Source organism: Eptatretus burgeri, chromosome 2 (assembly GCF_056783735.1).
Source record: "Eptatretus burgeri isolate ZD-2024b chromosome 2, Ebu_testis_v1, whole genome shotgun sequence".
Lineage (NCBI taxonomy): Eukaryota > Metazoa > Chordata > Myxini > Myxiniformes > Myxinidae > Eptatretus > Eptatretus burgeri.
Genome location: NC_140962.1, coordinates 67,909,767 through 67,925,546, shown reverse-complemented (window position 1 = coordinate 67,925,546; position 15,780 = coordinate 67,909,767). Strand labels below are relative to the sequence as shown.

The window sequence follows — 15,780 nt, the reverse complement described above, 5'->3', positions numbered from 1 at the left end:
GGTGCCCTACGTGCGATTGTCATGTACCTTTTAGCTGAACCCTTGCGATCGCTGTACATCAAGCGGAGTCCCACCGTCCGCACCGCCAGCATCAGTCGAATCCCATCCTCATCGCCAATTGTTATGACTCTCCACCCGGCCGAGTAAGATGACAGAGTCGGATGAGGATCCTCGAATTACACGTTTTATTTCCGAAGACCACACGCATGCGGAATGTGACTCAACGACTCTTCAGTCGGGCGCCTCCGAATCACATTGAGGTTATGCTTCAAAACCATCATATATATAATCACACAAAAGCAGAACTGGGTGTGGACTAAAAGTGTGTGCTAAGGGATAAAGAAATAAAGAAATAAATGTGGCATTGGGCTTCTTTCCCCCCTCCCTTGGGGCTCTAGGGGAAGTTGAATCGGTCAATTCTCAGAAATGCAACCCAACAGTTTCCAAGCTGCCAACACAATTCTCAGATATGCAACCCAACAGTTTATCTTGCAAACTAACGACTTTCCAAGCCTCCTACACTCCTACACTGGCACATGCTGATAACAAAGGCGAAACTCGAGTGATGACTAAGAATAGGAATGTGTGGGCAGCATACACTGAAGGAACAGTTCCCTCCAAGGGCACGCAGCCGCAGAAAAACAGGAAGGGTGATAAAGGCTGTCCAAAAACAGTTGGGCGCTGTGCAAAAACAGTTGGGCAACATGGAACATTTAAAGCAACATTTTAAAGCAAGGTTTGAATCCTGACAGCTGATTAATACACAACTATTGACTATTGATTAAATATTCAACGATGGCTCAAATATGACCACCTAGCATATCATCATCATAACAATTGGTGCCTGCAAAAAGCTGACCCCTGCTCAGGGATAAAGGCTTTCAAATGGTGTGATGATATGTTGACACTGATTTATTTATTTTCATGTATTATCCTTTCATTTACGGATGCTTTCCGACAGTTCTGTGATTTTTCCCGACGTATCGGATTCAATGTCCATTGGCACGGACAATTTCAGCTTTCAACAGGTGCTAATCTTTCACCCAGGTGCCGATCTTTTATATCAGTGAGTCAGTGGTTCGAATGAGCTTTATAATATGTGTGTATATATATATATATATATATATATATATATATATATATATATATATATATATATATATATATATATATATACATACACACAATATATGAAAATAAGACCCAAACATGTCTGTCACGTGTTACTGGAAGGAACAACCAATCAGCTCTTCCCTAATCAATTACCCCACGTGGCTATGATTACAAATAAATGAACCCCCATGCTTTTCCAGCCAAAGGCAGCTGCATCAAGCAACCAAGAAAAGCTATACAAAGTAAGCCATTTGCCGTTTCAAAACCTACCTGAGCTTCTTGACAGCTGCAGACATTCACGAGTTGCATATACATGAGAATTCCAATGCTGCATGCCTCCTCAGCCACTAGTTCTATTTTGTCACTTGTTGGCAAGTCATCAGGGACAGTGTGGACAGAAACATGCACCGCTGAGGCTCCCAAGCATGTACCACATGCAACCCAATAGCAGTTAACATATAAATAACAAAGGGCTTATCTTGTGTAGCTTGTCTTGGATACTTTATGCAGCGCAACATGTTTGCAATCCCTTGGATGGACGTTAAACTGGCGTCTCATCTACCGGTATTAGTTGGCGGACATGAAAGATCACACGGTGTCCTTCACCAAGAGTAGGCAAGCTCGTGCCAGGGATATGTACAAATTCCTCCCCTAACCTCTGCTGGAAGAGGGATGGCAAACCACCCATAATGACCCTTCCCAACAAACTGCTTCGGCAGCACCAACACTCAGTAACGCCTAGTATATCACATCAGATCGGACACAGTGCCTTCAGAAAGTATTCACACCCCTCGACTTTTGTCATATTTTGTTGTGTTACAGCCTCAATTTAGTGGATTGAATTTAAAAAAAATTGTCACCTATCTACACCACATACGCCATCATGAAGAAGTGAAAACATGTTTTTAGAAATTTCTGCATATTATTTGAAAATGAAAAGCTAAAATATCTTGAGCCAATAAGTATTCATCCCTTGAGCTCAGATGCACCCAATTTCTTTTGATCATCCTTGAGATGTCTCTACAACTTAATTGGAGTCCACCTGTGGCCAATTCAATTGAATGGACATGATTTAGAAAGAAACATACCTTTCTCTATAAGGTCCCACAGTTGACAGTGCATGTCAGAGCAGAAACTCTATCATGAAGTCCAAGGAACTATCCCTAGAACTTTGAGGTAGAATTGTGAAGAGGCATAGATCTGGGAAAGGTTATAAAACATTTTACAGTCTTTTGAAAGTTCCCAAGAGCACAGTGAGCTCCATCATTAGGAAATGGAAGGTTAATGAAACTACCTAGACGCTTCCTCTCACTGGCCGTCCAACCAAACTGAGCAACTGAGCAAGAAGGACCTTAGTCAGGGAAGTGACAAAGAACCCAATGACCACTCTGACAGAACTACAGAGTTCCTTTTCTGAGAAGGGAGAACCTGCCGGAAGGACACCAATCTATGCAATGCTTCACAAATCTAGGTTTTATGGGAGAGTGGCCAGATGAAAGCCACTCCTGGAGTTTGCAAAAAGTCATGTGGATGACTGAGAGCATGAGGCAAAATATTCTGTGGTTTGATGAGACGAAATTGAGCTCTTTGGACTGAATGCAAAGCACTACTTCTGGCAGAAACTGGGCACAGCTCATCACCCATTTAACATCATCCCTATTGTGCAACAGCAACATGTTATGGGAATGTTTTTCAGAGGCTGAGGCTGAGAGACTTGTCAGGATGGAGGGAACAATGAATGGAGTGAAATACAGGCAAAACCTTAAGGAGAATCTGCTTCAGAGTGCAAAAGACCTTAAACTGTGGCGAAGATTTACATTCAAACATGACAATGACCCCAAGCATACAACCAAAGGAACAATGGAATGGCTTCACAACAAGAAATTGGAAGTCCTTGAGTGATCCAGCCAAAGCCCAGACTTGAATTCCATTGAGAATCTGAAGAAAGACTTGTATATTGCTGTTTAAGCAGCTGTCACACCTTGACGATTTAGCCAGCGTATGCCGACGTATGAAAAATTTGTCTAAAACGCTGGCACACATCGAATACGTTATGGGTAAGTATTGTATACGTTAAGAGCACGCTGGCACACGTCGAATACGTTATGGCTAAGTTTTGTATACGTTAAGAGCACGCTGAAGCACACTGGCATACGTCATAGTATGCCGAGTACGTCGACAAATTTTAAGCATGCTGAAAATTTTTCGACGTATGCCAGCGTATGACGCACACGTTCCGCATACGCTGGCCATAAGTTGTTTGCACGTTACGCGATCATTGGCACACGTCGACATACGTTACTTGTAAGTTACTCATAAGTCAAAACACGTCGAGGTAATGTTTAGCGTCAGTGTTCCAGACTCCATGGTTTTATTTTTATTTTTTTTTCTTCGGCGTGACGGTGATGTTGACACTTCGATTTCTAGTGTGGTTATAATATAATATAATCAATAGGCTGCCGCTCAATGATATAAATCATAACCACACTAGAAATCGAAGTGTCAACATCACCGTCATGCCGAAGAACAAAAAGAAAAAAAGAAAAAATAAAACCATGGAGTCTGGAACACTGACGGGTTCCTCCTGTGTGAACCGCAATTTTATATACCAATTCCCCTAAACGCTGCCAATGCGCCATTGTACAGTAGCTGTAAGTTAGTAACACGTTCAGTAAGTTCTGTGGTCGTCCGGAAGACGTCAAATACATCTACATACGTCAATATGCGTTGGAGATACGTTACACATAGGTTCAAAGCATGTTACTCATAGGTTAGAAATAAGTTTTGGGTACGCTAAACATTACCCTGACGTGTTTCGACTTATCAGTAACTTACAAGTAACGTGTGCCGATGTGTGTCAACGATCGCAGAACGTGCCTACAACTTATGGCCAGCGTATGCGGAACGTGTGCGTCATACACTGGCATACGTCGAAAGATTTTCAGTATGCTTAAAATTTGTCGACGTACGCCAGTGTGCTTCAGCGTGCTCTTAACGTAACCAAAACTTACTAATAACGTATTCGACGTGTGCCAGCGTATTCGGCAAATTTTTCATACGTTGGCATATGCTGCCTAAAACGTCAAGGTGTGACAGCGGCTTGACACTTCGATGTCTACTGCGGTTATGATTTGAATCGTCGAGCCGCAGCCTTTTAATAGGCTACGCCACGTGATCGTCGGTGATACGCTGCCGCGCACTATGCATAAGTTAGACTATCGTTGGGCATAGGTTGTGAACGCCAACAACACGCTAAGCATTCGTTGGTATAAGTTATCTATATGTTATCGAAACGTTGTGTGTACGTTACCAATATGTTATGCATACGTCCAACTCCTTATGAATACACCCAAAACTGGAAAAAACATCAATAGTTCAGCGTACGCCAGCGTTTTATATACATTTTGATACGTTGCCATACACTGGCTAAAATGTCAAGGTGTGACAGCGGCTTTACCAATGCTCCCCATCCAACTCGACACAGCTTGAGCAAATCTGCAAGGAAGAATGGGAGAAAATCCCCAAATCCAGATGTGCAAAGCTGGTACAGACATAACGAATAAGAATTGAAGCTGTAATCACTGCCAAAGGTGCTTTGAAATAGCAGACTCAGGGGGTTGAATACTTAATGATATAAGACATTTCAGCCTTTCATTCTTCATTAAGTTGTAAAAAATTCTTACAACGTTTCCACTTCATCGTGATGGAATATTTTGTGCAGATTGGTGAAATTTTTAAAAAAATATAATCCATTTTAAATTCAGGCTGTAACACAACAAAATGTGACAAAAGTCGAGGGGTTTGAATATTTTCTGAAGGCACTGTAGTATATATCTCGTTATCTCGTCAAGTCGTGTTTCACTTATGGTGACATTCATGATCAGATTTCTCCAAACATCCTTATCCTATACTGCTTCCTAAAGCTCTGGCAGACACAGCTTGTTTGCATCCTTTCCCCAATTCATCCAGCACATGCAAGGTCTAGGCCTATTCCTTTTCTTCCCTTCTCAGCATGGATGATTTCTCCAAACTTTCGTTTTCTGCAAGTATGGTTTGTCAAAAGTATGACCGTTTGTTTTAGCATCAGTGTTTCAAATGTACCAAGTGGTCTAATTCCTTCAAGTACCGATTTGTTTGTTTTTCCTGTAGTTCACAGAATTTTTAACATTCATCTCGAACACCACATTAAAAACTGTCAATCTTCTTCCTTTCTTTCTCTTTCACTGTTCATGACCATACATTGTGACTGGAAATACAAGCATTCACCAGCCTTCTCTTGGTTTGTGGTGTCACATCTTTGCCTTTCCAAATCCCTGTTAATTTTGATATTGCTGTTCTCCCCAATGCTAACTGTATATTAATTTCTCCTCCATATTTTCCACTTTCCTGTGATCTCTCTGATCAATCTTCAAATCCGGGAAATGAAACTTTCCACAATTTCCACATGATCGTCTCCCAATCTCAGTTGACAAGATTTTAATCTTTTTTTTCCCCCACTTACCTTCTTTTTCACTGTCCTTCTTCACTGTCTGCAGCAATTTCATAAAATCCTCTTTACTTTCTGCCAGAGTGGTATTGTGGATATGTCTTCCTCCAATCCTGACTCAAACCTCGATGTCATAAAATTTTGACTTCCTCCTGATGTACTCTCGACACATATTGAACAAGGAGAGAGAATGAATCCTTGTCTAAACCCTTTTCCAATCCCAAACCATTCTGTCTCTCCAAACTCTGTTCTTACTATGGAAACTTGTTTTGTGTACAGACTTCTCATGAGACATATTTAAGCCTGTTATTGGCTCAGCAGTTAGGGTGGTTGGCTTGGGATCCTAGGGTCCTGAATTTGAGCCCTGTCAGCTGCTGAATTAACACCAGGTGGGGTTGACTCAGCCTGTTAATCCTTCCAAGATCAGTGAAATGAGTACCAGCTTACTGGAAACAGGGGTCACGGCATCAGCAGCACAGCCACGCTCCAAGCAATGAAACAATCAGCAGACACAGGCTGCATACAAAATAATAATTAATCTGATCTTTAAAAAAAGATCTCTTGTTTTTCCTGCTCTGTTGTCAATTTCTATCTCTTTGGATGCCTCTGGAATATTTTATTCTCTCTCCTAGCTTGTTGTTGGAAGTCAGCATTTTGTCGCTTAATGACCTCTCTTGATGTGCCTTTGGTTTTCATCTCTGTTCTTCTTTATGCAATATTTATTTCCTCTTATGACAACCATTTAGCCTTCTTCCTTCTGCTTGCTTTTTGGATGTTTTTGGCCGAAGGTAAAGGAGGTTATCTTTTTACCTCTTTCTGTCTGTTTGTTTGTGTGCAGGATATCTCAAAAAGTTATTGACGGATTCGGATGAAATTTTGTGGACAGGTTCAGCGTGTGACAAGGACAAACTGATTAGATTTTGGTGAAGATCCGGATCCAGATCCGGCCACTAGAATTTTTAAAGTGATTCTTCACCATTGAGAGATAGGGCCAAAAACGATATAGTACTGTATAGCATGATATTTTAAAAATGTATTGGGCCCGATCTGTTCTCGTGGATCAGGCATGATATGGCAGAGGTATGCGCTCTACCAAGTGACCTTCTCGCGTACAATGTCTTCAACCTCTTGCCACAATTAATCTGGCATTCTGTCAACCAAGTCCAGCTCTGCAAAACGATTTTTGAAACCTTTATCACATATTATTTAAACAAGTTTTCAAGGTCATATCTGGTCATATTTTGATTTTTTTCACCTTTCTCAATTTGACTCAGAATTTTGTCACACGGAGTTCATAATCCGTCTTACAGGCTGGGTCTGGCAGATTGCATCGCACTTCTCCATCTTCTGTTGATTAGAAAGTAGTCAATCTGATTTCTATGTTTCCCATCAGGTGAAGTCCATGCGTACAGTCTATGCTTTGGTTATTTGAACCATATATTTGCAATTATGACTCGTTCTCCATGCAGCACTACAGTAATCACTCCCCTCACTCATTTTGGGTACCAAATCCATGCTCTCCTGTAATCCCTGGTGCTCCTGCTTCTCCAATTTTTGCATTCCAGTCTCACATAATTATCAAAACATCTCTTTTGGGCACCTGTTCTACCAGTTCCTGCAACTTTCCATAAAACTCCTCCACATTTACTTCGTCTGCTGCAGAAGTTGGAGTGTATTTGAATGATGGTGGTGTTCACTGGATGTCCTGCCAACTTTATTGATATTAACCTATCATTGACTAGGTTATATCCCAATATTGACTGTGCTGTTTTTTTATTGCAAATCACTGCCACTATTTATTTTACAAACTTCTGGACCAGAAAAGAATACTGTAATCATCAGATTGAAACTGCCCCAAACCAGTCCATTTAAGTTATCTTATCCTCAAAATTTCAGTTTCTGTCCTCTCCATCTCTCTCTTTTTTTTCATCAAACTCTCCCTGATCCATTCACCTTACATTACATGTTCCAATTTTTGAACGTTTAAGAAGCTCAAAGTTTGATTTTCAGTTTTGGGGACCTCAGCGACTGGATTTCCTTGTGGCTTTGATTGAGCCCCATCATAATGGCTCGTCCTACTCATCAGAGCACTTTGCTCTTCCCCAATAGCGATTTGGTTGCTTTCAAACCTGGGGAGTCATCAGGTACCATAGCTTTATCTCTAAGATTTCTGATCATGATTGTTTTCTTGAAATGTACGGAAGTGATTTTCCACTGCCTTCTTCCGGGCAGTCTCTATATTAGATGGGTCATCCTAGTCATTCTTCTCCAGAAGATAATCCTTTGCCGAGCATCAAGGCCATGCAGCCATTACTGGAAAAATGTGCCACCTGCCTCCATGGCCATCCATCACCTGCTTCCATGGCTTCACATCACCCTGATCGGGAGGATAAAATGGGGGACTACATCATTTTCCAAGGGTGGCCAATGCGTTATCAAATGCAAAGGCCACCTCCTTTAAAAAGGATTACTGCCATATCCTGATAAGACATTGGCTTTTGGTTTACAAAAACCTGAACTGCAAGGCAGCAGTGGATTTGGATTCAGAGTTTCCTTCACCAAGAGGAGCATCAAGACTAATGAGTCCCATTTCCCCAAAGTAGTGACAGCATCTATTTATTAAATGATAAGTTTCACAGCAAAGAAAATCAAAGACAAAACATGAAAACGAGCAATCAGAGATTGCAGATCCTCACCAGGACTTGTTTTGTGTAGTATATTTTGTGCGGCATTTGTGTACTGGTGTGTTATGTAATAAAAAAGAGACATAACTCGAACTGCCACTTTATATCTGCTGGCAGTGATTACTGGGTACCAAGACGTCCCGCTTTTATGCACCCATGCTTTGATTGGATACCTGACACTGACCCACGATGTTGATTATTATTATTCCATTGAATTTAGAATGGCATTTAAATTAATTAAATTCAAATCAAATGGAGACCAAATAGGCACAGTCCTGCATTGGAGTCATCAGAAGGAACCCAAACAAAAACCAAGATGGAGTCATTTGGAGGAACCTGGATGGGATGCACATTGCAGCTGCTACTCCTCTATCATCAAACCCATCTAGGCACAGCTAAGTAAGCTTTATTCAAAAAAATTAAAATCTCAAAAAGGACCCAGATCAAAAAAATTTAATAATTCTGACTGCCACACCATGTGTCTGATGAGGGTGAGATATAAAATATATATTCCACATCACAACTAGATCATAATTATGAAGTTTCACATCGATTGATGAAGCAGTTGAAGAGAGCATTCTTAAAAAAGATTTTCGCTCAATCCAATATGGCTGCCAGACCATGTGACATCAATTATTCATGAATACACTGGTATTCCCAATGCTTGGGGAACAATTGTGTGAAGTTTCCCCTCGATCTGTCCAGCCGTTGTGGAGAAGATTTTTTTTATCGGTTTTAGGGTAAATCCAATATGGCTACCAAACCATGTGACTTCCAATGCCATTATATATATATATATATATATATATATATATATATATATATATATATATATATATATATAAAACTTTTGTTCCTCATGGATAGGCGGACATACGTGTACAGATTCACCTCGATCTGTTCAGCCATTTCAGAGAAGATTTTGAAGTTTTTTTTTTGAAAAAAACAATGTGGCTGCCACATCACGTGACCGATAACATCATCAATTTTTTTTCTGTGGACCATTTTATCCCTAAATGACCTACAAAAATTTTCGTACTGATCAGATGTAGCATTCTACATATTAAATTATGACATCATAACAAAGGTACCTATAATAAAATAATGACCGTTTTTACAGCCATTTTTCCCTGCTATGCAGGGGTTGGGCTTTTTCTTGAGGCAATGTTTTATGGCCGGATGCCCTTCATGACCCCAACCCTGGTCGCCTCTTACGACACACAGGGATATGGTACACCTATTCTAACCGGGGCATACACCGGGACCAGTACACTGGTACTCATTTCGACGACCTCGGAAGGATGACAGGCTGAGTCAACCCCCTGGTGTTAATTCAGCAGCCAATGGGGCTTGAACTCAGGATCCTGGGATCCCAAGCCACCACCCTAACCACTAAGCCAACACCAGGCTTATAACAAAGGTACCTATGACATCATAAAAATTACTTATTCTCCATGATGAGTACTTGCCATCTGCCAAGTTTCAATTTTTTTTTCACAAGTCGCGAGCATAACAGTTCTAAAACATATCTTCCACAAGCCATGAACAAAGCAGCTGGATGTACGTACAGCACAATACTGTACGTACGCAAAAAACTTATCTTCCATTGGCCATGAACACGTCCTGCTTCCTGTACATGTATTGTAGCTTTGCAGGATAAACATAGTTTCTCGGGACGGCTCACGATGTGCACTTTAAACATACGGTACTGAACGTACTGTATTGTAACTTTGCGGGATAAGCATAGTTTTGTGGGCTGTCTCACCAGTGTAACACGACATTCCCCGCTCCACCATCCCCGTGAGTTACTTACAGAATTAAAACACTAACAGCATCTATTGATGTATCCAGTAATTACCAGGTCGCCACATATGGACATTACACAATGGAAACATTCAGCGCATCTTAGTGTGAATCACCATCTTGCTACAAACAGTGCCATCTGAGCTGTTACATGTTAGAAACGCTCAGCATAATCTAACTGTAGATAGGAAAGATGTCATGTCCTGTGAGTTAAAGAATGGAAACATTCAGTGCATCTTCGTGTAAGTCACCATCTTGCTACAAACAAACAGCACCACCTGAGCTGTTACATTTTCAAAATGCTCAACATAATCTGCCTGCAGATAGGAAAGATGTCCTGTCCTATGAGTTAAAGAATGGAAACGTTCAGCATATCTATTAGTGTAATTAGCAGCTAGCTACATGCGGACTAATTACACAATGACATTGCTCACCACATCTATCATCAGCTGCCAAAGATAGCATTACCTGTAAAAAATCCCCCACAAACAATGTGCAGAATACTCACCCCTCCCACATTGACAAAAAGCAACCCACAATGCACACGTGATTTACTGTATGGTGCATAATTTATCCACATCTTGGATCGCCATCATTCTCATCCCGTTACTCGGGCTTGTATATTGTTTTTTTTAAAATTTATTTGTAAGCATCTTTAATGAAGCTGTAATTATGCATTCGTGATTGAAAACATTTTAAAGTTTAAAAACTTTCCGCTTTGACCCAGAAACCACTGCGAACCAAAAATGCTGTCCCTCTTGTCGCCATTGTACCAATTCGCCGACTTTGGTGGTGTCGCTATTTGCATCCGTTTTCATGAACCAATAACGTTATCCTCCTTGTCTCCAATGTAACAATGAAAAAACACTTGCAGATTTTTTCCTGACACTCACGGATTTTAATCCGACATTTGTGGATTTTTCCTGGGTCGGAAAATCCCCAGAATCTTTCCCCCCCCCCCTCCTCCATTTCCCATTGAAACAATGGCCCTACATTCGTGGTTTCAACATTCACGGGGTTGTCCTGGAACGTATCCCCCACAAAAGTCAGGGTCCTGATATATACAATATATATAATATACCGAGTGTAGCTGGTGTATGCCCAGCCATGGGTAACGAGTGTATTATGAGGGGGTTAATCCCCGTTTTTCCTCGGAAGAGCCGGACCTGGGGCCACCACTCACAATTAACTTTGTGGTATGGTGGGTGGCTTTACAACCATGAATTCCAGTATCCACCGTCTAATTTGCCGTTTAACTAGAGGTCACGTGGCTTCCTGAATGGGGGACATGCCTTCGGCGATGCACCAATCTTGTCTTGATTAGATATTAAGTAGGGCGGCTGAGCATTTACCTCTGGTGCATGCCGACTATGACAGGTAAATTTGTTTAGGAACTACCTCCCAGTCTATCTAGGTTTGGACAATGCTGAATCAATGGAAGAAAAGGACAAGCACGGACAGGTTGAAACGTCAACAAGGAATTTATTAATAAAGAAAAAATAAATAAACTGAAGAACTTTTAATTTTTTTTGTGGTGAAAATAGGTGAATTCAAATCAACCAAAATAATCTCAAATAAATAGAATTAAACATGCATTGAGAGAAAAAAAAACATTCAAAGAGCAGATACTTATCATTAGGCCTGACTTATCGATTAAACACAAGACAAGGGTACCCAGCAGATCATTCAGGGGGGGAAATAAATCCGGTCTCAGCTTACCAAGGCAGAAGTCGTCGGCATTCCAATAAAATGTCCAAAATGTGTGAGCATGCCTTGGCCCACTGCCAGCACCCTGCCTCGTCATGCACCCACGCGCAAACAGGCTCAAACACCAATCGACGTCACGTCGTCACTACCAAGAATCAGGTACGCCAAGAGCAGGTCCTGAGCAGAACCAGCAGGAATGGTCCAACCGTCACCCACCGTCAGGAGCTATCAGGAGCTGTAACCAATGGACAGCTGTAAGAAGCTGTAAGGCTGTCACTAACTCACCAACTGTCACCAGTGGTCAGGACTGTAAGGCTGGAAGGCTGTCACCAACTCACCAGCTCACCAACCAACTGACAGGAAAACAGTCCTCCTGTCCTTTGTATAGGCGACCAGTGTGGGCAGAGCCTCAAGCAGACTTCAGCCAAATCCACCTTGCCTATTGGCACATCGCTGCATTCCACTTCCAACCATCAATCTCACAATCATTCCTTCCTCGTTCAGCTTGACACGAACAAGAGCAAGCCAGCATCCATAGAGCTGCCAAATGGGGGCATCAAACGTTGATGTGAAAAGGTGGACATCAACGTAGGTGAAAGAGGTTGGTGTTGAGCATCAATGAAAGAGATGTGGGTGAGGTAAATGATCTACAGCCATATTTGACAGTCAGAATAACCATTCAGGAAAAGCCTGCAGTGTGCTTAATCAAACGTCCTGTAAGTCCAAAGTGTAAATAAATAGTCCACCTCCAAGCCAATGTGTCCCGATGCCAACCTCCAAGTCAACCGAGGGAAAGGGGGTAGAACGAGCCTCTGTTGGGAGAACGGCTAACGGCTCGCATGCAGGAAAGTGTCGTAAAGAGAAAAAGGCCATCCCATGAGAAAGGGAATCTGTTCTATACCCTTCTCCAACACATCAAAGTTACAATCCCACAAGACAAGGGGATGGATCTATCTTGGATATGCATTTATGAAAATAAATGTCTGAGGACCTAAATGTTTGTTTGCATTCGTCAGATCCGATTCTGAAATCCATAACAATATAACTATATAAATATTATATATGTTGTTGTTCTTCTTTCGGCTGCTCCCGTTAGGGGTCGCCACAGCGGATCATCTGTTATGATCCGCATACTGATTTGGCACAGGTTTTACTCTGGATGCCCTTCCTGACGCAACCCTGGTCGCCTCTTATGACACAGGGATAAGGATTGGGTTTTGCCATGATTCCAGGCTGCCCTCCACCCTCTCATAGCACGGCCCAGCGCAGAGCGCCCATCCTCAAGCGATCCTCCAACCCAAGCCTCCGAGTAGCCGGATTGCAGGCGCACGCCACTACGCTCGGTATATAAATATTATATATACATATATAAAACTAGAGGGGGAGCACTCCGTAGAGTGCAAAACCTCCGCCGCCAATACTGCTGGGTCACTTAAGTGAACCTGATATTCTATTGATTGAAGGTCAAAACGGATCAGACTACACTGAACCACGATTGAATAAACTAAACTAGATCGACGCGCATTTAGAAATGCCCCAAAAAACAATCGAAATTTTTGGAAAAAAAAGTTGCAACTTTTTTTTTTCTAACAAATTTTTTTTTTGGGGGGGGGGGGGTTGGAAATCACTTAAAACATGTATAAATGCAAAAAAAAAAAAATTCAAATATTTTTTTCAAAATGGCCGCCATAGCAGCCATATTGGACTTTGGACCAAGTCCAAAATCTAATGGCATGATCCTTGGACCATACCTAATCCCCCCACCAAGTTTCGTCGAAATCCGTCCAGGAGTTTTTCCTTAATACTGTTCACAAACAAATAAAACCAATGTCACCCTTAGGGTGACCCGTATCTTGCCAAAAGGTGACCACGTGTGAGTTCTTTAAGGTCACACTGAGGTGAACAGAGCTGCTATCCACCAGGAGCGACTCCTTGAGGAATATCTGCCGACGAGAGATTCCGATGAGAATCGTTCTACAGAGTAACCATGAAAAATATGTGTTTGCCTCATAACGTCACCAAATGACGTCATAATGTCTCAAGCTTGACATATCTAGAAAGCACTCATCGAGGTGTTCAATTTGAGGTACTACACGATATGGTTCCTAAAACTTGAAAATTTGACCTTGGGGTCAAATATGTTTGACCTCAGGCGCTAACCATGAAGGTCAAGGCCAATCGCCACCAAAAACTAATCAGCTGAAAGCCAGACCATATACTACATTCCCATAAAGTTTGGAGACAATTCGATTAAAATTACTCAAAAAATAAGGGTTTCGTCGACTCCCCTGATTTGCGACAAAGTGACCTTGACCTTTGACCTTGACCTTCAAAATTTTATGTGCTGAAAGGGACCTCTATAGGCCTCTGATATGCGAAGTAACAAAAATTTCCAATGATAACTGTGCTCTGCAGAGTGATTTATACGTGATTACAGACCCAAAACAAAAACAAAACATATGAAGGTCAAGGCCAATCGCCACCAAAAATTAATCAGCTGAGCGCCAGACCATGAACTATATTCCCATGAAGTTTGAAGACTATCTGATCAAAATTACTCAAAAAATAAGGGTTTCGTCGACTCCCCTGATTTGTGCCAAAGTGACCTTGACCTTCAAAATTTTGTGCACTGAAAGGGACCTCTATAGGCCTCTGATATGCGAAGTTACAAAAATTTCCGATGATAACTGTGCTCTGCAGAATTTTTTATACGTGATTACAGACAAAAAAATAAAAATAAAAAAAAAACATACAAGCTGATGAACATATCTTGCAAAAACTTCGTTTTGGCAAGATAAAAATATAAAAAACATGAAGGTCAAGGCCAATCGCCACCAAAAATTAATCAGCTGAGCGCCAGACCATGAACTATATTCCCATGAAGTTTGAAGACGATCCGATCAAAATTACTCAAAAAATAAGGGTTTCGTCGACTCCCCTGATTTGCGACAAAGTGACCTTGACCTTTGACCTTCAAAATTTTGTGCGCTGAAAGAGACCTCTATAGGCCTCTGATATGTGAAGTTACAAAAATTTCCAATGATAACTGTGCTCTGCAGAATTTTTTATACGTGATTATAGACAAACAAAAATAAATAATAAATAAATAAACAAAAACATACAAGCTGACTAACATATCTTGCAAAAACTTAGTTTTGGCAAGATAACAAACAGACTTTTTGATTTTCTTTCTTGCAAGAGAAATGCTCATTGTAGAGCACACACAAGGAATAAGGTGATAAATAAGCAAGTGAAGACATAACAGAACAGCATTAAATGTTTTGCAAAAACAGTTCCAAGACTGCCACGTTAGCAAAATAAGAAAGGACATTAGAATGATGTAAAGCACAGGCAATGGAACAGTAATGCACATGAGGAAAGGCAAGACGGGAGAGAACTAGAACAGCACTCGGAAGAGCACATACCTCTGCCAGGCTGAACAGTTAATGTTTTGTATCCCACTGATCGGCCAGAGCCGCATCAGATTAGGTTTTCCACCAAGTCCGAATCCATCCATAACTTTTTGAGACATAACTTTCCTGTTCACAGACAGACAGACAAACAGGGGTGAAAACATAACCTCCATGCACCTTCGGTAACGATAGTTGAATGAAAATGTAAATGCAACAATGATAGCTCTGTACATGATGATGAATTTTTTTTTCAAATCTGGTGACAGACAGATTGATTCATTGGTAAGATGGTACTAAGCCGGCTCCTCACTAGGAAGAGCTTCTCTCATTCTCATCGCCGCCGTCCTCATCCTCCTCCATACCCAAATAAGGTTTCCTTTTTCTCAATTTACAATGACAAATGAATAACTAAGATTAATAAATGTCGATGTCAGGGCAGAAAGTATAGCACTGATAATATTGTGCCCCAGACGACTTGGGGTTGGCTCGGGGGCAAGGGGGTTGATGAGAGGTTCCCCCACTCCCATGCCCTGTCCCATCCCATGTAAGAGGTCTTCACAGGATGTCATGATGA

General features: G+C 41.3%; 1 protein-coding gene across 5 annotated transcripts in view; it reads right to left on the bottom strand.

Annotated features, from left to right (window-relative positions):
* The window catches only part of LOC147032227 (uncharacterized), a 105,312-nt gene extending 92,944 nt beyond the window's left edge, over positions 1–12,368 (bottom strand). For 2 of the 5 annotated variants that reach the window (XR_015055094.1, XM_085869613.1), the window contains exon 1: positions 11,806–12,366. The gene's annotated coding sequence lies outside the window, so the exon portion shown is untranslated. Of the gene's footprint in view, positions 1–11,805 lie in introns of all 5 variants that reach the window. The other 3 variants (XM_085869614.1, XM_085869616.1, XM_085869615.1) reach the window with 3 other exon arrangements.
* Between the last annotated feature and the right edge of the window lie 3,412 nt (positions 12,369–15,780).